The 25,407-nt window shown below is 49.9% G+C and overlaps 1 long non-coding RNA gene across 1 annotated transcript in view; it reads left to right on the top strand.

The window, feature by feature from the left end:
* The window catches only part of LOC138566040 (uncharacterized), a 300,502-nt gene that overhangs the window by 200,062 nt on the left and 75,033 nt on the right, over nucleotides 1–25,407 (top strand). Inside the window, exon 4 of the long non-coding RNA XR_011301808.1 lies at nucleotides 18,282–18,436. This is a non-coding gene — a long non-coding RNA (uncharacterized lncRNA). The remainder of the gene's footprint in view (nucleotides 1–18,281; nucleotides 18,437–25,407) is intronic.

Genomic DNA, 25,407 nt, shown 5'->3' with positions numbered 1-25,407 from the left:
ATATCTAGTAAGTACACTGTTGTAAGTGGGAAAAGGACAGAGCCCCTTTAAGAGGGAAGTCCAGGACTGATGGGAAGGAGCGGGAGGCAGGAGGAAGGGGAGGAGCATGGAAAGGAAAAGGGCAGTCATGTTACAGAGGAATAAAGGGAAGGTTGGAGAGCAGGATGGCTCCCGTGTCTTCTGTCTGCAGCGTATGTGTATGGCCAGCTGAACAGTATAACAACTGGCGACGAGACAGATGCGACCCCACGCTCTGCAGCATTAATGGAGGGCCCGTGTGCCCAGCAGAAAAGAGGGGCCCGTGCGCCCAGCAGTAACGGAGGGCCTGAGTGCCTGCAGTGAAGAAGGGCCCGTGAGCCCAGAGGAAGGGCCGTGTGCCCTGCAGTAGCGGTGGGCCCGTGCGCCCTGAAGAGGGCCCGTGTGCCCTGTAGGGGGGCCCGTGTGCCCGGCAGTAGCGGTGGGCCCGTGCGCCCTGAAGAGGGCCCGTGTGCCCTGTAGGTGGGCCCGTGTGCCCGGCAGTAGCGGTGGGCCCGTGCACCCTGAAGAGGGCCCGTGTGCCCTGTAGGTGGGCCCGTGTGCCCGGCAGTAGCGGTGGGCCCGTGCGCCCTGAAGAGGGCCAGTGTGCCCTGTAGGTGGGCCCGTGTGCCCGGCAGTAGCAGTGGGCCCGTGCGCCCTGAAGAGGGCCAGTGTGCCCTGTAGGTGGGCCCGTGTGCCCGGCAGTTTGGGTGGGCCTGCGTGCCCTGAGCAGAGGCCCGTGTGCCCTGTTGGCGGGCCCGTGCGCCCAGCAGTTCGAGAGGGCCGGTGTGCCCTGCAACTAAGCAGAGGCCCGTGTGCCCTACTGGAGGGCTACGCGCCCAGCATTCCGGAAGGGCCCGTGTGCCCTACGCAGGAGCCGAGGACCGAAGTGGAGCCGTGCGGGAGGAGACCCAGCAACTGCGGAGCCGCCAGAGAGGGAGAGTAGAAGGCCGTGTCTGCGACGCCCGCGACCGCGCTGCAGACCCGGCTGCCCAGCTGATCCATCCCGCCCACCCGCAGAGGAGAAAGGAATCACCCGACTGCCGCGGTCGCAACACCTCAAGTAAGGAGCTAGGACGGGGGCTGGGGGTGAAAGGAACCCCGTGTCTCCCACAACGTGACATTGCAAAGCGACGAAACACTAGCCTACCAAGATTAACCCCGTGTCTCCCACAACGTGACATTAAAAATAAATAAATAATAATAATAATAAACCCAAGCAGTGAAAATAAAAGCCATAACTCAGGGCCCAGCAGCATTAACCCTGTGTCTCCCTGCGAAGTGACACTTCATCTGGGCACCCCAACGAATAAAGAAAGGGAAACCCCGTGTCTCCCAACGAAGTGACAACATACCAAAAAAAAAATATATATATATACATACAGGAAAACAATAGCCGGATCAAGCTGCACCAACAATCAAGCAGCATTAACCCTGCGCCTCCCACAAGGAGCCACTGCACCCAAGAGGGGTCGAGACCAACGGCTGCCAGCACAGGCGTGACAGTCACTACACGAACCAAACCCCAAGGGAAGGACACACAGCCACCTGCATCCTAAATGAGGACAGGCCCGCGCCAAAGCTTATCAAACAGCACAAAGCTGAGCGAAACCACACAGTGGAGGGCTCGCCACCAGCACCCACGACACAGGTCGACCCAAGAAGAAAGCCCAACACAGCAGTAGTGCACTGAGCAGCCAAGGCCCACGGCTGCAACACCACCCAACAGCTGAGTAAAACACCTACGGGAAAGGGCTAAAAGCCGTCTGAACAGGCCCGGGGAGCCACCGAAACGCAATACGAAGGTTAGGAAACTGAAGCACACACAGGCCAAACACCACCTCACGGGCCAGTACAGGAAATAAAAAGAAGACAGACCTAGAAAGCTGCCCAGACATATGCGCACCAGCAGCAGAGAAGACCTGTACCAGACAGGACCGGCAACAACGGAAGTAAACTCAGCACCACCCATACAAACCAAAGGACCATACAAAAGTGCATAGCGACTCCACAACCAAACTAAACACCAGCCACCATGGCGGACCAAGAGCAAGCAAATGCCGACGCAAGTGCGCAAGCCCTAGCAGACTTGTGCCCCACATCATATGCCGCCATCATGAGAAGACCCAGCCCATTTGCCTTGATCCCGCACCACGACCAAAGAACAAGATGGGAGGAATGGTTCGAAGAATTCAAAGACTTTCTAGGTGCAATCGGGAACCAGAACCCGCCAAACAAACTCAGCATATTCAAGAACTTGGTAGGAAAAGAGGTAAAGGACATCATCAAGACAATCCCAGCCACAGACAAAACCACGTACCAACGTCTCCTCGATGCAGTAAACGACATATTCATAGTAGGATCCAACAAAGACTACGAACGCATTGCATTCAACCAACACAAGCAGCGTCCACACAAATCGATTGGAGAGTTCGTCATACGTCTCCAGCAGAAGATAGGAGACTGTGACTTCGCCAACTTCAATGATGAAGAAGCTATAAGACTAAGGATCATAGAAGGGTGCACCTCGTCAACGTTCAGGAAACACCTTCTCATAAAGCCCCTACCCCTAGTGAAAATACTGAATATGGCAAAAACATACGAGAGAGTTGAGGCACAGGCAGACACCATTGAAAGGAAAATGGAACGCGACGCCATCGCAGCCCTCACAGAAGAGCAACCGCAATACTCTGAGCCCACTCGACCCTGGAGAAGGAGGAAACCGAGAAGACACTGGCCAGAAAGCCCGGACACAGAACAACGCCACGGGCGAGGGTGGAAACACACCCACAGACAACCATACCCAGCCTTTGGACGAACATGCTGGTGCTGTGGCCAGGAAGGTCACCTTCAGAGAATGTGCAGGACAAGACCACCCACAAGCTCGACATGCCAACCCACACCCCAGGCAAGAGTCCCGAGTACACCTAGAACACGGTTAGACATCAGAAAAGACATCACGATTGTGGACACCAGCCCACCCAGAAGTCTCAGGAATGCACAACCCCTCGACCCTTACGGACCAGCACTTGGCACACGAATCCCACCCGTCCTGCGAGAGGACTATGAGCTTCGCAACCGCCCAGTGCCCTTGGAAATATCGTACGGGGGGGGAATAGAAGTCACAGAAAACGGCAGTACAAAGCAACCGTACCAGACAAGGGTGGAAGAATACCCCCTAGACAAACCCCAAGACCATGCCGCCCAATGGAGGACAGCACAGACAGAACAGCCCAAAGGACAGTCACGACGTGACCCGAACCAAGGAGACCGCAGAGTGCCGGACACCATCCGCATGATACCGAGTCCTGCCAGAGGACACAGCCGTCTCAGTCACCGGACAGCACTACAGCACGCACTCATCAGCGTCCGCTACAGGTCATTCAAAGTAACCCACAAGAAAGACTACGTGCCCGAAGAGCGGGTGACAACTATGACAGAGAACCACGGCAAAATGACGCCAAAGGACTCCCTCCTCCACGAGCTATACTTTGAAGAGCAGGAACCAATGAAGGGAGAAGAGACTGAGAGAAGGGAAGAGGAGAGCGCAAAGACCTATGAAACACGGCAACAAGAGAGTGTGGAAGAGACCCACGAGCAACCAAGTAGGCCCCACCGGGCCACAAAGAGACCCCAACGTCTCATCGAACAAATGTGACCCGGGAAGTCTCATGTTTAGCAAGGGGGAGGTGTTGTAAGTGGGAAAAGGACAGAGCCCCTTTAAGAGGGAAGCCCAGGACTGATGGGAAGGAGCGGGAGGCAGGAGGAAGGGGAGGAGCATGGGAAGGAAAAGGGCAGTCATGTTACGGAGGAATAAAGGGAAGGTTGGAGAGCAGGATGGCTCCCGTGTCTTCTGTCTGCAGCGTATGTGTATGGCCAGCTGAACAGTATAACATACACCCTTATTGATATCATTCTTCTTTGTATTGGGCAAATTGGATTTCTATACACGTTTGTGCAATGCGCATGCCAGTGTACAGATTCTTGGGTGCATGGCGCATTACGGCCTCCGGCCATTCACCCAAGAGTCTAGGGGCTGGCCACAACCTCCACAGAATAATAAGGCCATGCACCCAAAAATCTGGCCAGTATCCACAACCCATACAATTAACCCTTATCTTTGCAATTTGAACACCAACTACACATATTGAAGTAGCCCACCAACTCTATTTTTCCCTAATGCCAATATCACCATAGCATGCAGGCTCCACTCCCCTACTCTACGAAGCTCTCTTGCAATCACCAAATAAGCCCAAACATGTTTCTCCAACTTCCCACCAAACACTACCTACTGCAATACTTGTGGATACATTGACACTGCAGTACGTGTGCCACTGCCTAGATCCTTGAGTACATGGCATATCTATTACCCATGCAAACATTCTCAGATCACCTATATTCCACTTACCTACCCTAATAAAGCCTACCTGCATTAACATAGACTTTCCCGTGGACTACCGCAGTGTCCGCAGACTACCACACCACACACGGTCTTCTTCCACCTAAACAAGTACATCATATCAACCGTATTTCACTCCCCACCCTTCCCAGCCCCTCTTCCCAACACAAATGCCCCAAAACATATTTCACAGCCCGCGCCCCCACCGCGCTATCCAGATGCAACATGACGGGCGTTTTGGAAAAATATGACGCACATCACATTTCCCTCCAGCCAATCAACGGGCACGTCGCTTACCCGCGGACATCATGCAGCCCTCCACACCAATCAGAGTCCAGCCTGCTGAGCGAACAGAAACATGAGTCTGCGGGCTGGAGAAAGTTATCACTTATTTTTTATACCTACATTTTGCCTGTTTTAAAAAAAAACTACTGGATGGATTTACACCAAATTTACAAAAGCACGCTTTCAGGATCAGCCGCCGCTCCTGCCACACATTTGGCAAAAATCCATCCAGCGGTTTGGACTGTAGGTGTGCACCATTTTTTTCTCCATTATCTATATGGGAAAAAAAAAAATTTTGGGATCCCCCTACAACTTTGCCGCCCCCTTCACAAAATTTCACCAAACTTGCCAAAACAATTCAGAGCGGGCCATGTACTTTTTTTTTGTGCAAAGTTTGGTAAGGATTCGTCCAGAGGGAGCAAAGTTATAAGAATGACATGACCATAAGGGATGAGGCAGCAAAAGCAATCAAAAACTATTTTCAGGAAAACAGAACCCACCTCCCCAGCCATTACATGGGATGCCATGAAGGTAGTCATCAGGGGTATCTTGATTGCAAACACTTCAGCATACCATAAATGGAAAAAGTAGACTAGGTCCCTCCTGGAACAAGAAATCTTGGAGATGGAAGGGAAATATAAGCTGGGATGGTCGCCAAAAACCCATTCCGCCCTCCATATAGCTCAGAATAAGCTAGAGGCCTTGTATGCCAGGGAGACTGCAGATACATTTTTGTTGGTTAAACAAGGTTACTATGCTGAAAGGAACAAAGCCAACCAACTCCTAGCCAGGAAATTGACACAGGCCAAAAGCAAAACTTTATCATAGGCCTTAAAGACCAGCATGGAGTAACCCAATATGGGGAGCAGGATAAACTTCACTTAGAACAAGCACACCCACAAGAGACCATGTCTAGCTCTAACAGATCGGTTTTGGCTCAGAGGAAATACATTGCGGAAACAGTCCTGCCCTGCCTCCCCAACAAAGAAATGGAGGCACTCGAGGCCCCTATCTGACAGGAGGAAGTAGAGGCAGTATTCAAATCATTAAAACCCAGGATCCCGGGCCCTGATGGGCTCTCGTCCTAATTTTATAAGCTTTTTAGCAATCAGCTTCTCTCCCCCCTAACAGCCCTTTTTAACTCATTTGGTGAAGTGGGCAGTGTAACTCCCTCCATGCAGGCCTCCACTACTATTTTATTACTTAAACCATGGAAGGACCCATGAGAATGTGCCTCTTACTGTCCAATCTCCCTCCTGAATATCGATGCAAATATCTATTCAAAGGTAACAGCAAACCGCCTGGCCCCGCTTCTCCCTACTTTTATTAATAATGATCAAACAGGTTTTATACAGGGGAGAAGATGGAAGACACCTAAGATGGGCAGTAAATTTGATCGAATCCACCAAGGGAAAGATAGCCCTATAGCCCTGGCCCTGGATGCGACCAAAGCGTTCGACAAGGTGGATTGGTCTTTTCTCCATCTAACCCTGGAAGCTTTTCGGCCCAGCAGATGTGACAGCGCGGAGAGCTGTCGTCAGAAATCGAGCGCCCAGAGACCAAAGGGGAGATTCACCCCCCGCCGAAACAGGGGGGAGAGTAAAGCCCGCTGCTCCGGCGCACAGAGGAATACGCGAATCACCCAGAGGTGCCACGTAGATAGCAACGCGGCGGCAGGACCAACGAAGCACCAGCCGGGTGCTGCGCGAGCGCGGCCCCCCCTGAGCAAAGCACCGTGCCGACCGCCAGACTGGCCCGCGTGGCCACCCACAGACAACGCTAACAGGAAGACCTGCAACATTTGAGCACACAGGGCCCCGGCACAGAAGTACGAGAGGAGGCGGAGGCACCACCAGCTCACCTGAGGAAACAACAGGACAGGAGACTCAGAGGTGAGAGCCCCTGCAGAAGCGCCCCCCCATCTCCTGGGTACCCAAGGCCAGAGACGGGGGTGTATAACCAGCATAGCGCAGGCCCACGGTCAGTGGAGTGCCACCCCCTCACCCCCATCTTCACAAAAGAATATTAAAAGCGAATAAGCCAGTGGGGACACCGCGGCCAACCGGGTGCGGGCATAAGACATTATAAAACCCTGTGCAATCCTTACACCCAGGGCAGATACGGGAGAGGCCATAATACGCCCCCTCAAACGAAACAGCCCCACGCACATTACAGGGGCCCGACTCCTGCAGCATAAAGAGAAAAGACAATACCATTCAGGACGCGGGGGCCCACGTGAAACCGTCACAACACTACCCCCCGGGAGACATCCAGGCACGGCACAGACCCCTGCAAGCAAGGAATATGTCACGAGCGAAGGGGAAAGGGGGCGCCTCACAACCCACACCACAATCCAGCAGGCAGGATATGAACCTGCTCCAATTGTGGTCCTCGGAAGCATCGGCGACCCAGAAAGACAGGGCAGGCGAAGAACCCTCGTTGGACATAAACCCCACTAGCCAGAGCACCCTTCCACCGTCAAAGGACGATATGCGGGCCTGGTTCGCGGAGCTCCAGGACAAGTTCATGTCCACAGTTCAGGACCAATTTTCCACAATGAGGAACGAGATGAAGCAGGTGGTACAAGAGCTGAAAGTAGATGTGGCCAAACTGGAGGAAAGGACTGACACCGTGGAGAGAATCGTACAAAATATAGAAGAGGAAGCGAAACAGAACAGTGAAACACAAGAACATCTGGTTAGACTCACCCACAACTTAGAAATACAATGTGAGGATCTGGAGAACCATCCCGCAGATCCAACATCCGCATCAAGTATGTGCCTGAATCGGTGACGGACAAAGATCTCTAGAGTGCGATACAAGAGGTATTTAGAGATATAATTGAGGCACAAGAAACAGAGAACATTGGGATAGACAGAGTCCACAGGGTGGGTCTGAAAAGAACAGGCGCCCCAGGGGAGAGACCACGGGACGTACTAGCGGCACTCACATCTTACCCACAAAAGGAACTGATTCTAAGGAAAGCGAGACAGCTGGACCACATTAGGATGAACGAAGTGGAAATACAGTTGTACCAGGATCTGGCCTCAGCGACACTTTTAAAAAGGAGGGAGATGGCCCCATTGGTGAGGGAGTTGGCGGCGAAAGAAATCAGATACAAATGGACGTTCCCATTTGGTCTACTTTTCGAGTGGGAGGGCAAGCAGAGAAGAGTGACCACCTGTGAGGAAGGCCTCCATATAATGGACATGCAAATGGAAGAGACGGATACGAGAAATGCCAGGTCAAAAGGGGACCCGCACAAAAGGCCAAGAGGATGGGAAGTAATACGATGAAAGAAGAAAACAAATGGATGGGGGAAAGCAGAGACGGGGGATGGGGGACCAATAGGGAAATGCAATCAGGTCTGACGGCTCACCCACCCGAGGGGAAGGGCGGAGGAAGAATAATCAAAACCTCGGATACCAAGAGCCATGAGGCCCGGTGGGGGACGGGGAGGAACACCGCTTAGGTCGGAGGATGACGCAGGGTTTAGGACTCCTTGCACAGTTAATCCTGAGTTATGAGAGGGCAGGGAGCGATAGGCGCAACGCCATAGCAACCATAGGTGCCCGGGCCCTCCTCGGGATAGAAGTTGGGGGGAAAAAAGGGGGGAAACTCCGGAAGAGGGAAGGGACCACAACAAGCGGGAATGAAGGTTGAAGCAGTAGACTAGACGGGAAGAGGATGCTTAGAATCTATTCACAAAATGTAAGGGGGCTGAATTCGCAGTTGAAAAGGAAAAAAATGGAGGCTCTGGTAAGAAGGGAAAGGGCGGACATTCTGCTTCTCCAGGAGACGCATATTAAGGCCCAGGACAAAAAGAAAGTAGACCTCAGAGGGTACACGATATGGGCGCAGGCGAATGCAGGGGAAAAAAGAGCAGGAGTGATGATAGCAGCAAAAGGGGGTCTGGTGGCAACCCTCATAGATATCCGAGTTGACAGGGAAGGGAGGTTTGCATTTGCCAATATATCAATAGAAGGTTACAGGCTCACCCTAGCAGCAATCTACTTGCCGAACTCGGAGCAGGACGGATTCCTCAGAGACACCCTGGGGAAACTAGAGGAATTTGCAAAGGGCGAGATTATATTGGGGGGAGATTTGAACTTGGCCTGGCAACCAAGTCTGGATAGGAGTGCGGGGGCAACGCAGGCGCACGGGTCCCCATCCAAACAACTCAAACAAAGAAAGGAGCAGATGGCATTACAAGATGCCTGGAGAGAACTGAAGGGACAAGATAGCGCATTCACGTACTACTCACACGTGCATAACACGATGTCAAGGATTGACTATATCTGGGTGTCAGTGGGATTGGTGGGGAGGATTCAGGGTATCGATAAGGGATCGATAGCACTATCAGATCATGCCCCGCTATGGCTCGATATACAGACCCCCGGAAGGGGGAGAGGACTCTGGAGATGGAGACTGCCGCCCGACATTCTAACGGACCCGGTGCTGCGGGAGGAACTAAGGGACAAAATCAAAGAATTCTTTGAGCTAAATGACAATGGTGAAGTCCCACAGGGGTCAGTATGGGAAGCCTTTAAGGCAGTAACTCGGGGTCATATAATAGCGCTAAAAGCTGCCAAAGACAAACAGCATCAGGAATGGGAAAGATCCCTCGAGAAGAAATTAACAGAAATTCAAGGGGAGCTAGCTACCCATCCCACAAGAAGCCTCAAGAAAACAATGAAACACGTGCAGGGACAACTAGAGATGCTCCGCAACACAAAAGCAGAGAAATCCCTCCTCTACCTTAAACAACGATACTACATTAGGGCCAACAAGGCGGACAAATACCTAGCAAGACAACTCAGGGAAAAACAGAAATCGATGACGATATTGAACATCAAAGACGCACTAGGACAGCCGCATACAAACACAAGGGATATAGGGGATGCATTTAAAGCTTTCTACCAAGAACTATATACAAAAGAGCATCCGGATGAAGAGAAACAAGATAAGTTCTTACAATCTATCCCCATACAGACAATAGCAGAAGAGGACAAACAGGCTTTAGAATCTAGGATCACAGAAGAAGAGGTCCTCAAGGCAATAACAGGCCTTCCAATCTCAAAGGCACCAGGCCCGGATGGATTTACGGCCCCGTTTTATAAAAAATATGCAGACATATTAGTTCCGGTCCTGACAAGGCTACTCAATACATTCAAGGACATTGGAAACGTAACCCCATCCATGAATGAAGCGAAAGTCCTCGTGTTCCCTAAAACAGGTAAAGACCCCACTCTCCCCGGCTCATACCGCCCGATAGCCCTAATAAATCGGGACGCGAAAATATATGCTAGGGTACTGGCAGCCAGACTATCACCCCTCCTCCCGTCCCTGATAAACACAGATCAATCAGGCTTCATCAGTGGCGGCTGCTATGATAGGGCGGCTGGGCGCCACCCCTCCCCCAAAAAAAGAGAGAAGCTAAAAGAGATTCAGTCAGAGAACTTCTCTGATTGAATCTCTTTTAGCTTTAGTGCTGTCGCATTTCCTTTGCCAACAACGCGGGGGCGCTGTGGCAAGGAAATAGGCCAGCCTGGCTTTCACAGTGGGGCCGCGGGGCGCGTCCCAATTTAGTATATTTTTTTTCTATAGTAGAGTGCGTGGAGCTCGTAGCTCCACGCACTCTAAGTAGCCCCTTTAATTAGAAGCCTGGCGGGGCGCTTCAGGGGTGGCCCCGCCAGTATGAAATGTGCGCAAACAGCGCACTTATCCCTCCCCTGCCATAGATACAGTAATGTCATTGGCTGGCAAACAGCCAATGACATTACTGTATCTGAGGCGCAGGGTGTGTGCGTGCATCTTCGCCGCCTTCATACCCTGTGTTTCACTTTCTTTCCAGCCGAGTCCGACGACGAGTCAACAACACGAGTGTGCTGCTGCCCATTGACCAGGCGCCGCGGCCGCGGTAAGTACCCCCTTTCCTTTCTTCTCTGGGCCCGGGGACTGGGAGTGTTACTTACACTCCCCTCCCGGAGCCCAAACTATGTGGTCCACCACACGGCCCAGCCAGGGCCCAGTCAACACTGAACGACGTGTAGGCCAGGGCCTACACGTCGTTTAGTGTTGCTGCCGAGTGCCGAGCTGACTGCCGTCAGCTTGGGGCGAGCCTTGGTAGTAGCGGGCCACCCGCTACCACCAGGCTCGCCCCAAGTAGACAGCAGTCAACTCTGCGGGGGCCGCCTGCGGCCTGGGCCTAGCCTACTTTTGTTTACCCCGGGCCGTGCGTGGCCCAAGGGCCTTGCCTTGGGCCACACTGGACCGGTACGCAAGACTCAGGGCAGGCAGGCAGGCGTGCGCTTCTGCTGCGGCTGCCCATACAGCGGCCCGCGACCACTCCCGCCCGCATCTGCTAATTGTGCCGTTTTATATTTTCGGCATTTTTCGACAAAAAATGCCGAAAATATAAAACGGCACAAGTCACCAGGCAGAGCCCTGGCAGGGAGAGGCTCTCGCTGCCATGGCTCTCCCTGGTGACTTGTGCCATTTTATATTTTCGGCATTTTTTGTCGAAAAATGCAGAAAATATAAAACGGCACAATTAGCAGATGCGCCGGGAGTGGTTGCATGCCGCGGCTGGTGTGAATGTGTTGGGGACAAGGGTGGTGCGAAACCGGCAGCGGGGGAGAGGATGGAGAACGCAAGGAGGTGGCTGCCCCCCGGGCACTGCGGAGTTAGGTAGGCTGCGGGTGTCGGAATCGCGACATTTAAGAAGCAGTACCAAATTCTGCTTGTTGGGGAGAAAGTGACCATTTTGTCTGCAGTATTTTTGTTAAATGCATTTTTGGTTTAATGTGTGGGTGTGTTCCAATATTGAGGCTATAACGTGAGAGAAAACGGGGCCCTTCTTGATGATGTTGAGACAAATCCTGGCTACAAATCTGTTGCATACTGTTTTCGACCGAGCAGGGCATTATGTTTCACGCATCGGTAGGCAGTGCAATACAACATTTTCCCTGGGGAGTGGGCGGTATGTGCTTGATGTAGTATTACGTTATGAGTGGTGGTTTACAATCGAGTGGACCATACACATAAAAGGTGCCGTATAATTCCAAGGAGTGGTTCTGGTGAAATGATCCTGAATTAGGTGTTTGGGAAGTTACGTTGGTTTGTTAATGTCACAAGCATCTGGTGATGTACGGTGATTCATTATGTAAAACATATGCACGTTATGGTAACCTCACCACCGATTGCCTCTGACATGAGGGCAGTCTCAATTTAAAAGTTTGTAACTTGTGGCAGGGCCAGACAGATTAGTTTTCATCGTTTATAGGTTGATAAATGGAGTACTATAGAACAGGGTAATAACACCCGTTTTTCAGCTCAGAAACTGGAGTGCATGGTTTACTTTGATAACTGATTACAGGAAACTCACCATGAACGGCAGAGGTTGAATACTATTGTAGGCTGCCAGCTAAAGTAACAGCAATCACCTCAGCCAGAGCATTTATTTGGGAAGTGCCACGAGTGCTGGGGAAGCTGGCGCAGCAGGATACAGCCTGCATTAGTCCTCACCGGAGCCCGACCCCACTGGATGCTTTGGGTCCAAGGGGAAGGGAAGCCCCAGGGTGGCCCTCTCGATACATGCCTGTTAGGGAGAATTCTCTCTTTAGGCTGAATTTCCTAACCTAGTGAGTCCCCCAGCAGCTTTGCTGGATTTCTGGAGTTTGTTTTTTTCTCCTGCCAAGAGTGAGACTCTTTTTCTCCCTCTCTTGGACATGATTTATGGTGTTCCTTTGACTGCTAATGTGTTTTGTGACTATGGGGTCCTTTACTCCATTGGGTTTCATCTGTTTTTACTATGTGTGTTACACAGCACCCTCCGTGCAGTAACACATGGGTGTCACAGTGACACCCCACCATAGACTCCATACCCTGCTACTGACTACTGTCTCCCAGGGCATGTAAAGTCACCATTGGCTTTACTAGTCCCAAATTATTAACAGAAACCAGTACAAACCATCATATTGTGGACGCACTGGTCGGGGCAATTCGATTGCCCCGGGGTCTGTTAGTCGAGGGGGCACGTCTCCGTCCCCCCTGATCGAGTTTTGGCTGGTGGCAGTGGATACTACTTTTTATATTCGACCGCAAATATATTCCTATGGGATTTTCCCATTGTTCGAGGCTACCAACTTTAATTATTTAATTCTCATAGCCTCGAACATACCGCCGGTTTATTTATTTAATATTAATTCACCGGTTGGTATTTTTTGCCAGGACTCAATTCTAAAATGGCGTTTGTGTTCTCTTCTGTGACTCCAACCCAAGTCGAGCCCTTCGTTCCACTTTTTGGCGGGCTTCTCCACAGAAGCCTCCAAAAGTGGTGCCACTCTGTCTGAGTACCACATGGGGTGTGGGAGGGGGTTTAGGCACCCTTGACTGAGTTACCTTGGTAACTCAAGTCGCACTCTTGTGTGATTGGCCCAAGTGGTGAGTCGGCCGGCTCACCACTTAGCATGTTTGATTGACAGCTAGGCTGAGTGAATGGGGGTGTGCTGCCTAAAAGCAGGGCTTTGGGGATTGGTTCTTCAGAAGTCGCCACAGGACCTGAGAATCCGACGAGGGAGAAGCTGAGCCGACCTACCACGACGACCCCACTGGTGGAGCCCTGCGGAACCGACTCACCACTTCCCGATGACAGAGAAGATCTCCCGGCTGGAGAGGCTTCTTCCCCTGACTGGTGGGCACAACCAGTTCACCTTCTTCCCTTCGCACCCCAGACCGGCTTGTGGTCGAATTGCCCGTGCCAAGCACCCCGGCAACCGGATAGCCACTTACCACTGGACCGAGAAACTAAAGGACCGTTCCTTTTAACTGAGAACTCCGCGGCTGGTTTCTTCCCTGGCAGTGCAACGGACTCCTGTCTTCCTCCCCGACGAGATCCTCTTCCCCCGGACGAAGCACCGACTTGCATCCGCTGCCAGGAACAACTGCCCCCGCTGGAGTATTCTCACCACTTTAAGGTACTGTGTCCGCCAGGCCTCCCTTTCTAAAGATTGCTACAAGGTAATAATAACCCCTTAACCTTCTGGACTGGGCTGGCCGCCTTGACCTTCTAACTGGTCCCTTTCTTTGGTCGAACTCTTTTTGAACCGTTCCAAGACTTTTGTGCACTGCAACCGTGTGACCTTGGACACATTTCGTTTTGATCCTCTTAAAGTGGATTCGGCCTACTGAACTCTAACTTCACGGTTTTACTTTTCCTTCCTCTCTTGTTGTTTTCTTGTAAAAGCGTTGGGACCTGTTTCAATTTATTCTCTGCTTTTCTCTCCCTTTTAAAACAAATTATTAGAGTGCGTTAAGCGCTCACCGCTGTCTGAAAATAAGTGGGGCTTTACTTAAGACTTGTCTAATATTCTGCTAAGGGAGTGTATATCTTTTAGTGACCAGGTTTTTGAATTGCTTACTATTAGTGCCTGTGTGTTTTTCTAGATGTGGTTTTAAATAAATAATTATATCTCTTTTACACCAAGTCCTGGTCAGTGTTTACTTGTTCTATTGTGTTCTTTTGACCTATTGTGAATACTCTGTATACTGCCTAACTCTTCTTGAGGGAAGTCTGACTGCTCAGCCACAGCTACCAAGTGAATCTGTGTGTTACAGACTGCTACCAAGTGGGTTTACTGCCAAACACCTGTAGTCTTAAATCTTTTGCAGTGGTCCCAGAGGGAACTGCACAGGTTTCTGCCTAACAATGCTGGCAATCCACTTTCACTTTCCTCGCCTCCTCAGCTACGGCCAGGAGACAGCAGCAGGGGAAGCCTCCGCTGTCCACGGCAGGGGTTGGAGGGGTGAAGCACCCGCTCACTCCAGACAGGCTGCGCCAATGCTCACAAAGTGTCTGCAGGATCAGAGGAGCCAGTGGAAGCAACCCACTTCCCACAGCCGCGGGAGGCCGCCGACTGCCTCACTGTAGCCGCGCGATCTCCTATTTGAGTAAGAACCTGGCATGTAAAGTTGGTGCAGCCCTTAAGCGCTTCAACATCATATGGCAGCAGAATACTTGAAGCAGTAAAATCGCTTCATACCGCATTCAAAGCATTTTTTCCGCACAGCCAAAAGGATACAATGGTACGTCCTAACGGGATGACTGAGTATTACAATCGGGAAAAGCTTGATGAAAAAACAGCATTGAAATCTTGGTGTAATTTCAAGAACCTCTAGGAGCACAATGCACCCTGCAGAACAAGAACACGTCCTTACACATGTGCATTAACTGCTCCAGGGCCCACTGCAAGACTGCCTTAGCCCGACCTGCAGGAAGCAAGCAAGAGCTACATAACGTCCTGGCGTTTACCTCAGGCAGGAATAATTGAGGAGGGACTGGGGATACATTCTGAGATTACTCCACAAGTACTGTGTTGCCCCCGAATAAAAATGAGAAAATGACGAGCTGGTAATCGTCACTTTTAAATGGGAAAACATTACAAAGATGATTGCCCGCTCATCATAGATGACTCTACCGTCCTGCATTTTCAGAAGATAATCATATGCTTAATCAAATGCCTTCGTGCCTCCTAACCAGATTTCTGCATAGCACTCTCCAAGACTAAGACCCTGGGTTACACTGCCGATCAGGGGTGTTGCTTGGTCTGGAAAAGATCTGGGGATATGCTAATATCGGGACTGTCAGGACACGAGGCTAGCTATCCTTTTGGTTGTAGTGCTTGAGTTTCTATCCGGGACTACAACCAAAAGACCAGGGGCTATAGCCCCCTAAAATACCCCTCCCCCTAGCAACGCCTCTGTGCCAACCACCTATGAAACGCTATATTATCATGTATTTCACTTGTCTGTGAAGAGGGAACCATGCCTAACAGTTAACATTCACATGAAAGAGGTAAAAAGCAAGCAATTCGGCCTGCAGTACGAGCTGAAAAAAGTAGTGGAACTGTGGTCTGGGCAGGGGAGAGGGTAGGCGGAAGCATAGTGCAAAATGTGCTAAGGTCTTGCTGCCAGGGCATTGAAATATTCTAAGTGACTAGTAACTAAGGCTCCTATTACAACTTTACACTGGCACAAGGACATGAATGGACAAATCCTCCGTATAGAATGTGGAATATGGTGGTAAAAAGTAGAGGAATGGTAAACAAAAAAAATAAAAGTAGTGGAACACCACTTCGATCACTGGCTATCTTTGTTATGTAGAGAACAACACTGTGGTCTTTTAAATAATACAAGTGAATATTTGTAGTGCACGCTTAAATGAATCACTTCTAGCAGGCTCATGTTGAATGGGAAGCGTACAGTTAACAGAAAGCGTACAGTCTTGGGTAAGGCTTTTATGCCTTCAATTAATTTTACCAACCACTTTCAATCATTTGTATGGCACAGAGTAGGGGCAAAACCCATTGCCGCCACATCCTTCCTCTCCTCAACAAATGGCTCCAGCATTTTCAGCTGCATGGATTTTCATGCATCGCAAATGCTGGATATCTCTGGCAAGCTAAGCAATAGAGGCATCTCTTTACAAATCTGAACATTAAAATTGGAGGCCTTAAAACTTTAAACTAGGTAACAGACTACCAAACGTTTTCCTCTAGGTTGTGGAATTCTTTGCTAACACAAGTGTGCCTTTTTCAGGCGATTGAATGTGTTCCATGTTGCTGGGTAATTTGGTGAGTTTTGTCACTTGATCGCTAGGTGTACAGGTGCACTCAGGGACCTATATCTCGCAAGGGTGCTTTTTTAATTATATTAAATACATGACAATTCATTCTCTAATTAGGAAGGCGTGCCAAATTCGAAGTAAAACTGCTCTTCCCTCATTTTCATTTTTTTCGACTTGTAAATTGTTTAACATTATGTCCAATGTTGTGCCATTTAATTATTTAAGAGTAGTTTATTTGGTAATGCAGGGGAGTGAGACCTGCAAAAGAGTTCCAAAACAGTTGGTCTACTCTGGTCCGCCAGCTAAATATGTCCCTATTGTGAACAGCTCTAAAGCAGAGGTTCCTACCTTAAAGGAATCTCTGTTATGCTGGGGGAGGTAAGTTACTCCCAGGATGACCACGGTGTTGTGTTGTTTCATAAACACTACACTATGACATACCCTTCCTTTACTCAGAGTGTGCAGGATTACCATTCTTCATAATATGTGTTGCACACGTTTTTCGCCGTTCAATGTTTTCTAGGGAAACAGTTTGCAGTGAGGTTCTGGGACTCAAATGCACACTTTGCATCACATTACATCAAAAACTCCCCCATCGGTGGTGCTCAAACTGTCGCAAAAGAAATGCAGCAAAGGAAAAATGCACTTTGAAGACATTGGGCCTCATTACGAGTCCGGCGGTAACCGTGGCGGTAAAACTGCCTGGTTACCGCCGGACTCGTATTACCATTCCGCCTCTGTGATTCCCGGAATTACTGGGGCATTACAACCCTGGTTTTCCGGGAATCACAGAGGCGGAATGGTCCTATGGGACTCGATGGGAATGGGGATCATGGAAACACCGGCAGCATCTCGTAATGCTGCCGGTGTTTCCTCGTCCGCCTGCAGGCAGGCGGTGTTAAACCCGCCAGGTCAGACCTCGCGGGAACATCACCTCCCGCCTGCAGGAGTTGTGATCGCCCGGCATGGAAACAGTGGCGGCGGTTTACCACCACCGTTGTTTCCATACTGGGCGATTTGTAATGAGGCCCATTTTCTTATATAACATATAAAGTTTCATAAGCAACGCGTAACAGAGCTCCTACTGAGCCGGGGTCATGCCCCCCAGAGCGACCACTACTGCAGGCCATTTCAGGCCATTTCAAACCTTTCAAATGAAAGGGGCCTTGAGCCTCATGTTGGCAGTCTGCAGTCTTCACAAATAGCAACATATTCTTTTCATTCCTGGGTTTAAATGTGCATGTGTATTTAACTGTCAGCCTGCGCTTCTTCTTCTTGCTGTTTACCCACCTACCTTCCCCTTTGACCTCGGCTCACTGCCTTGTGTTGTGCTTACTTGATCTGTCTACCTTCACCCCTTCATCCCTTGTTGTGGCCAGGCACAGCTGTAACACAGCTACACTTGCCAGGCACAGTGCAAATTGCCAGGCACAGCTGTAGCAGAATTAACTACCCGTTGTTGTAGAAGCAGAAACATGGTGCAAGTTCCTGGGCATCATGATCTAATAGCAGTGCCTGGCAGAAGCTTACACCGTATGCACAAGGCCAAATGTTGGCTTTGTCAATGCTTGTGTTTGAACAGGATCTCAGTGGCTTTGCCAATGCTGTTTTTAACAGGACTTCAGCGAAGGACACGTAGAGTGCTTATAAATCGGGTGCCTAAAGGGCTGCAGCAAATTCATTTTGTAATGTGAGCTCCGCAAAGCGCACTTGTAAAGCCCTAGAACGAAAACATTACAAAAATGTATATATTGCAGCATTATACAACTGATGACTGGCACATGGTGGTAGTTGCTGGTACTTTCTTTACACATTGTACTAATGATTATTCTGATGCAGCTTCAATGTTACAAGCAGTTAACTCTCTCCCCTTCATGTGTGAAAACCATTTTAATACTGCTCTGAGTGAGCCTATGTTGCCCTTTCTCAGATCAGTCTCTCGCTTTCTCTTTACAGACCATCAGCAACACCTTACATGAACAAATCCAACCAGTCTAGGGTAATTGTGCAACTAAAACATCGGACTTCAACCTCCACAGTGCACCTTCCGGGATTTGGATTTCCCATAGTCTGCGAAGGAGTTCATTGCAGTGACCATTCTCAAGAACGAGGTGAGCTAGCATGAGTCTTTTGTAGGGTTTGGTGCTCAGGGCACTCCAACTCTGTTTGTGTTCATCTGTAGTAAAGAAGGCACACAGCTATCTTGTTTAAAAATGTTTTTAAAAGAAGCCCATGTTTGTGGGGTCAATGAGGTGGGGGAAAATCTGATGAACAGTACAGACTACAGAATGGCATCTATGACTAGCTGAGAGGGTGGCATTTGAAAATGTAAAGACATACATATAATGCAAAAAGGCCTGCTTATGGTTCATCGGAAGCAAACCTGTCCATTTGGAAACTGTTTTTCGAAGGATAGGATTGGGTGGTGGTTCCCACTTACCTCATGATGTCCTGGTAACTTCCAGGTGAATGGTATACAGCAGAAGAAAATTTTCGCGGGGGAGAACCCCCACGCAACCCCTTGGGGGGGTGGGCTCGCGCGCTGCGCGTGCTCGCTACTAAATTCGCCCTGGAAAGTTTACACCCTACCAACTTTCAAACTCACCAGCCGCCACTGGGCTTCATCCCAGGAAGGCAAACACACGACAACTTAAGAAGAGTAACCCATCTGATAGAAAAAATAGGCATCACACATACGCCAGCAATACTACTCTCATTAGACGCTGAAAAGGCATTTGGCCGTGTAGAATGGTCCATCCTTTTCAAAACACTGAAGCGCATGGGGTTCGGGGAACATTTTATAAATATGGTAAAAGCCAATTACAACTCCCCATTGGTTAGAATAGCAATAAATGGAGAAGTCACGGATAGGGTAGAGATCTCAAGGGGCACGAAACAGGGATGCCCCCTCTCACCCCTGCTATACGCTATATTTTTGGAGCCCCTTCCAATTAAGATAAGGGAATCGGACGGGGTAAGGGGGATAGAGATGGCGGGCAGGCAACATAAGGTTATAGCATACGCTGACGACATGCTCCTAGCACTGGAAGATCCCTGGACCTCTCTACCGAGAACCATAGAAACACTGGAGGAATATGGGAGGATTTCGGGCCTGAAGATAAATAGGAGAAAATCAGAGATTATGCTCCTAGCGGGAAACAAGGAGTCGCTAGAAACAGTGGCAGGCCTCCTAAGTCTAAAAACAGTAGAGGAAGGCAACAAACACCTAGGGGTGACACTCACGCACAGGGTGGACAAGATCTATAAGTGCAATTACATACACCTCCTAAATAGAGTTAAGAAGGATCTAGAACAATGGTGCCCGCTCAGGATCTCATGGTGGGGAAGAATTCAATCAGTAAAAATGAACGTACTCCCCAGGGTGCTTTACTATTTCCATGCCCTCCCTGTAGCAGTCCCCGACTCCTTCTTCAAAGCAGTATCGCAATTTGTGTGGATCAAGAAACCCCCGAGGGTCGCCAGGGCCATTCTCACGGTACCAACAAAGGCAGGCGGAATGTCCCTACCACACTTCAGGAAATACTATCAGGCAGCTCAACTCTGGGTCCTGAAGGAGTGGTTGGGGGAGGACCAGCAGACGATAGATAGGGCGGTCACCAGGATCCCCCTGGAGGACCTACTGTGGAAACCTAAACAACACAGACACTGAATCTTCGAGTAAGTGAGGTCATGAGAACCACCCTTAACGCCTAGGATGTCCAAACCAGAAAGGGAATCATGGCTACTCCATTGGCTCCGTTCACGCCTATTTGCAGGAACCCACAGTTCCCACCAGGACAGGAATCTGGTGGCTTTGAGAAATGGGAAGCAGCAGGATGCAGGAAAATAGGAGAAATGATCCAAGACAAAGAAATTCGAACTTTTGCGGAATGTAAAAATATGTGGAAGCTAACAGAAACGAATAGATACAAATATGAGGAGATAAAACATCGGCTAAGTACACCAGAGGTCTTCCAGGCGGCCACAAGAGATCTCACACTATTTGAGACGTACATAATAACCAATCCAGGTGACAAGAAACTGGTGTCGACATTATATAATTTCATGAACACTCAAGAAGAAAAAATTAAGTGGACATACATGACGAGATGGGACGCCACGCTAGGGGAGGAAATTCCCAGGCAGTAATGGGAGGAACTGTGGGCAGGCATCCCCAAACTCACCAGGGCCGTCCAAACCAGAGAAATGTGGCTGAAAATAATTACACAATGGCACTACACCCCTGAGAGAATTAAATCAATGTACCCGTACACGTCGGATCGCTGTTGGAGGGGGTGTCCGGTCGCAGGAACTTGGAGACATATTTGGTGGGACTGTCAGGGAGTGAAGGGCTTCTGGAAAGAAGTGCAAATGGAAATGTCAAAAATATTCCCAGAAGCAGACCAAATGGGAATGAGGGTGTTGATGTGCCGATTAAAGGACCCACAGGCCAAGAGACTCCACAAAGCACAATGGAGGAGCTTTATGGGCCTAGTCATCGTGGCATGGGCAACGATAGCTCAAAGCTGGAAGAAACGAGACCCACCACTGGTATTCACCTGGTTACAAAAGGTGTGGTCCCAAATGACCATGGAAAAAATCACGAACCATCTTCAAAGCCAAAACAACTCCTTCATGAAGGAATGGGGATCAGTGCTGGGATACTTGAAATCAGACTATATGGAACAATGGTGCCCAAACAATATCAAAATATCAGACATATACAGCACTTAAAAGTTCCCGAAGAGAAAACCTACGAAGACCTGAACTCTTCCGGGGATGGGGGGGTGGGCAGGGAGGGAAGGGAAGCTGGGGAGAATAATGTGTTGATGTTTATTCACGTGTAAAACAATAAAAATATGTTTTTAAAAAAAAACATGGGATGGGGCACTGAAAAGGAAAAAGATCATTGGGGCATGGACTGGCTCTCCCCAGTCTTCGTGAACCCAGACTTTACACCGGGCATACCCACAGGGGCCTTTGGGAACTGGAAGAGCGGGGGGCCTTCTCACGCTAGCTCAACTATTTGAGGGGGTTCAACTGTGCTCATTTGAGGAGTGCAAAATGGAATTCCATCTTCTGGAAATGGATAGGTTCCCATACACTCAACTTCGCCACTGGATTACACACCCGGAAGTGAAAGAAAAAGCCACTCGGACCCTGAGCCCACTCAAACTGTCAAGTTGGGAAGGCATTGGCAAGGGTGGGATCTTAAAATTAAATAAACTGTTAAGGGATGATCCACTAACCCCCCGAATACCAGACTATGCAGAATGGGTTTAACAGCGCCGGTAATGGTGCCAGTGCCGTTAAACCCACTCCACACTATTATTGATAGTTTTTCTAGACATCCATAGCGGGTCCCGCGAGTGGACCAGGGAGCTAACAACGGGCCCGTTCGTAATGGGCCCGTTGTTAGCTCCCTCCCCATTCCCATTGAGCCCTATCCTATGAGGACTCCAATGGGAATGGAGAAGGACCGGGCCCGGGCTCCCTCAAGGAGGAAATACCGGGCCCTCCATACTCGGAATGGCCCGGTATTTCCCCATTCAGGGAACCCGGACCTGGACACGATTTTGGAGGCAGCCATGCCCTTATTAAGGGTATGGTTGCCTCCAATGTCTTAATGAGGCCCTATATGTCCAGATGGGAAACAGACCTGGGCCTACAATTGGACGACGCATACTGGCAGGAAATCTGGGCCAGAGATCACTCCTATTCCAGGTGTGTGACTAACAAGGAATGCGCCTTAAAACTATTGTTCCATTGGTATTATCCACCGGCACAGATACATCACTTTCAGGCCACAATACTCCCTATCTGCTGGCAAAACTGTGGGGCTCTTGGCTCCTATTTTCACATGTGGTGGGACTGCCCCCGGATCCGCTCGTTCTGGGAAGCCATCATGGAAACCATAGCCGATATCACGGACACTAAACTCCCGGTTTTCCCAAAAACCTTACTTCCAGGCGCCCCTCTTGAGGACATATACCCGAAATACGGGATGCACGCCAAGCTACTAACCCAATTGTTGCTGGCGGCGCGCATCACTATCGCCCGGCGCTGGAAATCCGTGGAAGGCCCGGCCTTGGTCCGCTGGTGGATCAAGGTCTGGGATGTTCTGGTGGCGGAAAAGGTGACTGCAGCGAAGGAGGGGAAACTTCACCAATTTCAATAAATCTGGGCGCCACTATTGGAATATGACCTCGAATACCCAGCATTAACTTACACACGCCACCTGGCTTGGTTATTTTTGGGCCAGGCAGGGAGCAGGAGACATTGGCAATGCTGGGAGGGTGAACAATTGGGGGTAAGGAATGGTGGGCAACGGGGTAGGAGGCGAGAAACAACGTTGTCTGCGGGGGTAAGCCATTCTAAGTAGGAACTAAGATATGTATATGGACTACGGCTACCGACTCAATGATGATGATTGCCTTCATATAGTAAGAATTGAACATTGTATGCTCCAATCATTTTTTTTCAAACCATAAAAATATGTTTTTAAAAAAAAACGTCAATTGTTATGTTGATATGTACCACGTGTTAAGATGGATTTCTGAACTCTGTCCTGGAGGGGCAGAGGTTCAGTAGACCAGCCTAGTTTCTTGGAACAGGGTAACCTCTGGACAAGCCAGACCAATCAGGGTAGCGATGGCGGCGGTCAAGACTAGGTCTCAAGAGGGGTGAGGGTGACTGAAAACCCGCAATGAGCACACAAAGCAAGGACGCTTACAAATTACTCCAGGAAGGTGTTATAATAAAAATATAGACACATTTATTACAAGGCCTTTGTAACGTCGACCATAGTAAAGAATCACGGAAAAATCCAATAAACCAACACATCACAAGCAATACAATATATATACAAGACCAAGGGGTCTAAAGAGTTAGAAGCACGAAATATGCATACCACCTGGACGGGGAGGAAAACAGGCAGTGCAAGTAATCGTTAGACCCAGTTCGACATCAGAGGCCACCTAACTAGAAGGAAGTCCGAGCCCTACGAAGAGAGGAGCCTTGTGCTCAAAAGTACCTGCACACGTGGGTGTCAACGGGCAAAGGAGAGTCTCTTCAGGGAGATCAGGCAGTTCAGAGAGGTGAACAAAACGATGATGAACAGTTCCCCGCTACTCAAGCGCGGCCTCCACTTGTGGGCAGAAGCAGGGCACGAGTGCGGAAAAGGGTTGCTGTTTACGACAGCGGTGGAGAGCCACAGGCTCCTGTGGGAGGGCGACCGGTTAGGGTATTGACTACTCACCGGTCCCTGATGCAGGCAGACCCAGGCTTCTCCAGTTCCGTTTCGGTACTGGCAGGTTCAGATGCGATCAGCAGGATGTCTCGATGCTGTGTAGATTCCGCGACAGCAGGAGTCAGGGTCGAGGGTGTCCCAATTGCAGCGAACACGCACAGGTTTGTTACCATAGCAGGGCAACTCGGCAACCGCATGTATTCCGGCCCCAAAGCACACGTCTCACTTCAGACCTGGGAATGCCAAGTGTACGAATCATGTGAGAGTGCCGAGGACACGGGATTAGCAGTAAGCCAGACGGCGGTGAGAGAGCAAGGTTCCTGTGTAGGCTGGTCGGTCCACTGGATGGCCCAGGGATGCTTCTGAAGGCTTACATACAGGATTTGGTGAAGATGCCGAGAATAGTTGTTCCCACTATTCTTAAGAGTCGAAGCGCCAGTACAGGCCTTCTCGTTCGATCAGAGGCAGAGGGGTCCCACAGGAAGACAGCAGTGCAGGGTGCCAAACCTTCAGCGGGTCACCAGCGATTCCTCGACTTAGCTTCTTAGTTGCAGGATACTTGGCTCCTTATCCTTTGTTCGGGAGAACTCAGGAGATCGACCTGGTAGTGGTGTTTCCAGCCTCCTCTTATCCAGAGTTCCCTTCGCGCCAAAACGGAGAGGACCCAATGGGAGATCTGCTCACAAAACACTCACCCCATACGTGGACCTATCACGGACCACGGTAGTCCAGGCATTTAAGACACTCTAGACTCTCTGGCACCCAGGACATCCTACACATGTATTGGGAACAGACATCCCAGCCCACATCCTGGAAGCACACACAAGGCATGCAGAAGCCAACGAAAGCGTTGTCTTTCGCGGGAAAGTGCATGACCAAATAAGGACTGCCCCGGGTTGGCTCGACCTGGGGGAAGGTGATGGGGCAAGACGGTGAGCGGACAGGAGAAAGAACCTTGTGGCATGGCCATTTTGGAGGCCAGGCCACCCATTTGGGCCAAACGCGGGAAGCGCGGTTAACATGGCAAAAAGGGGTTCAAAACACAAAGAAACGATAGCTGCCACCAGTCCCGTCCGTGACACACTTGCACATTTCATGATAAGTCCAGCGAGAGTTTCTAGGGCCATTGGAATGACTAGAGACCCAAGAGCGCGGTAATGTAAGTTACGTGCACTCTTGTTTAATGTTGCTCAAAAGCTGCAACATGAGGAAAGGACTAAGGGAAACAAAGTCTCCTGGTACTGACTGTCTTAAGGGCATGTCAGTTTCCCCGTAAGAATGGAGCAAAAGCCCAGAGGAGTGCGGCGGAAGGCTGCGTTTCTCCGGCAAAGTCTAGATCAGGGTGTAAAACAACAGCAACAAGTTTGGGGGTTACCACATGGAAGGAAAATTACCTACAATCATGAAATCTTTCCTAACACTCGCCCCTCCCAGACTAAGGACAGGGGGAATTAATCCACCCCTGGATGAGTTTCTTGTTCAGTTCGGTTAAACATTCTGGACAACCCATCAGCATTGCTATGTTGGACACCTGGCCTATGCTCAATAGTGAAGTCAAAGCCTTGCAGATGTATGGATCACCTCAGCAACTTTGGATTCTCTCCCTTCATGTTCATTATCCACTTTAAGGGCTTATGGTCAGTTTGCACAGTGAAGTGGGTCCCATAGAGGTAGGGCCTCAGCTTCCGTAGGGCCCACACAACAGAGAAACATTCTTTCTCTACTGTGGACCATCTGAGCTCTCTGTCCTTAAACTGGTGACTAATGAAACCAATAGGGTGTTCCTTACCCTTCTCATCTACTTGCGTTAGAGCAGCTCCTATCCCAGTGTCA

The sequence above is a fragment of the Ambystoma mexicanum genome, chromosome 2p (assembly GCF_040938575.1).
Source record: "Ambystoma mexicanum isolate Mex_15411 chromosome 2p, UKY_AmexF1_1, whole genome shotgun sequence".
NCBI lineage: Eukaryota > Metazoa > Chordata > Amphibia > Caudata > Ambystomatidae > Ambystoma > Ambystoma mexicanum.
The sequence above is the reverse complement of the archived record's forward strand: the minus strand, read 5'-3'. Positions and strand labels throughout refer to the sequence as shown.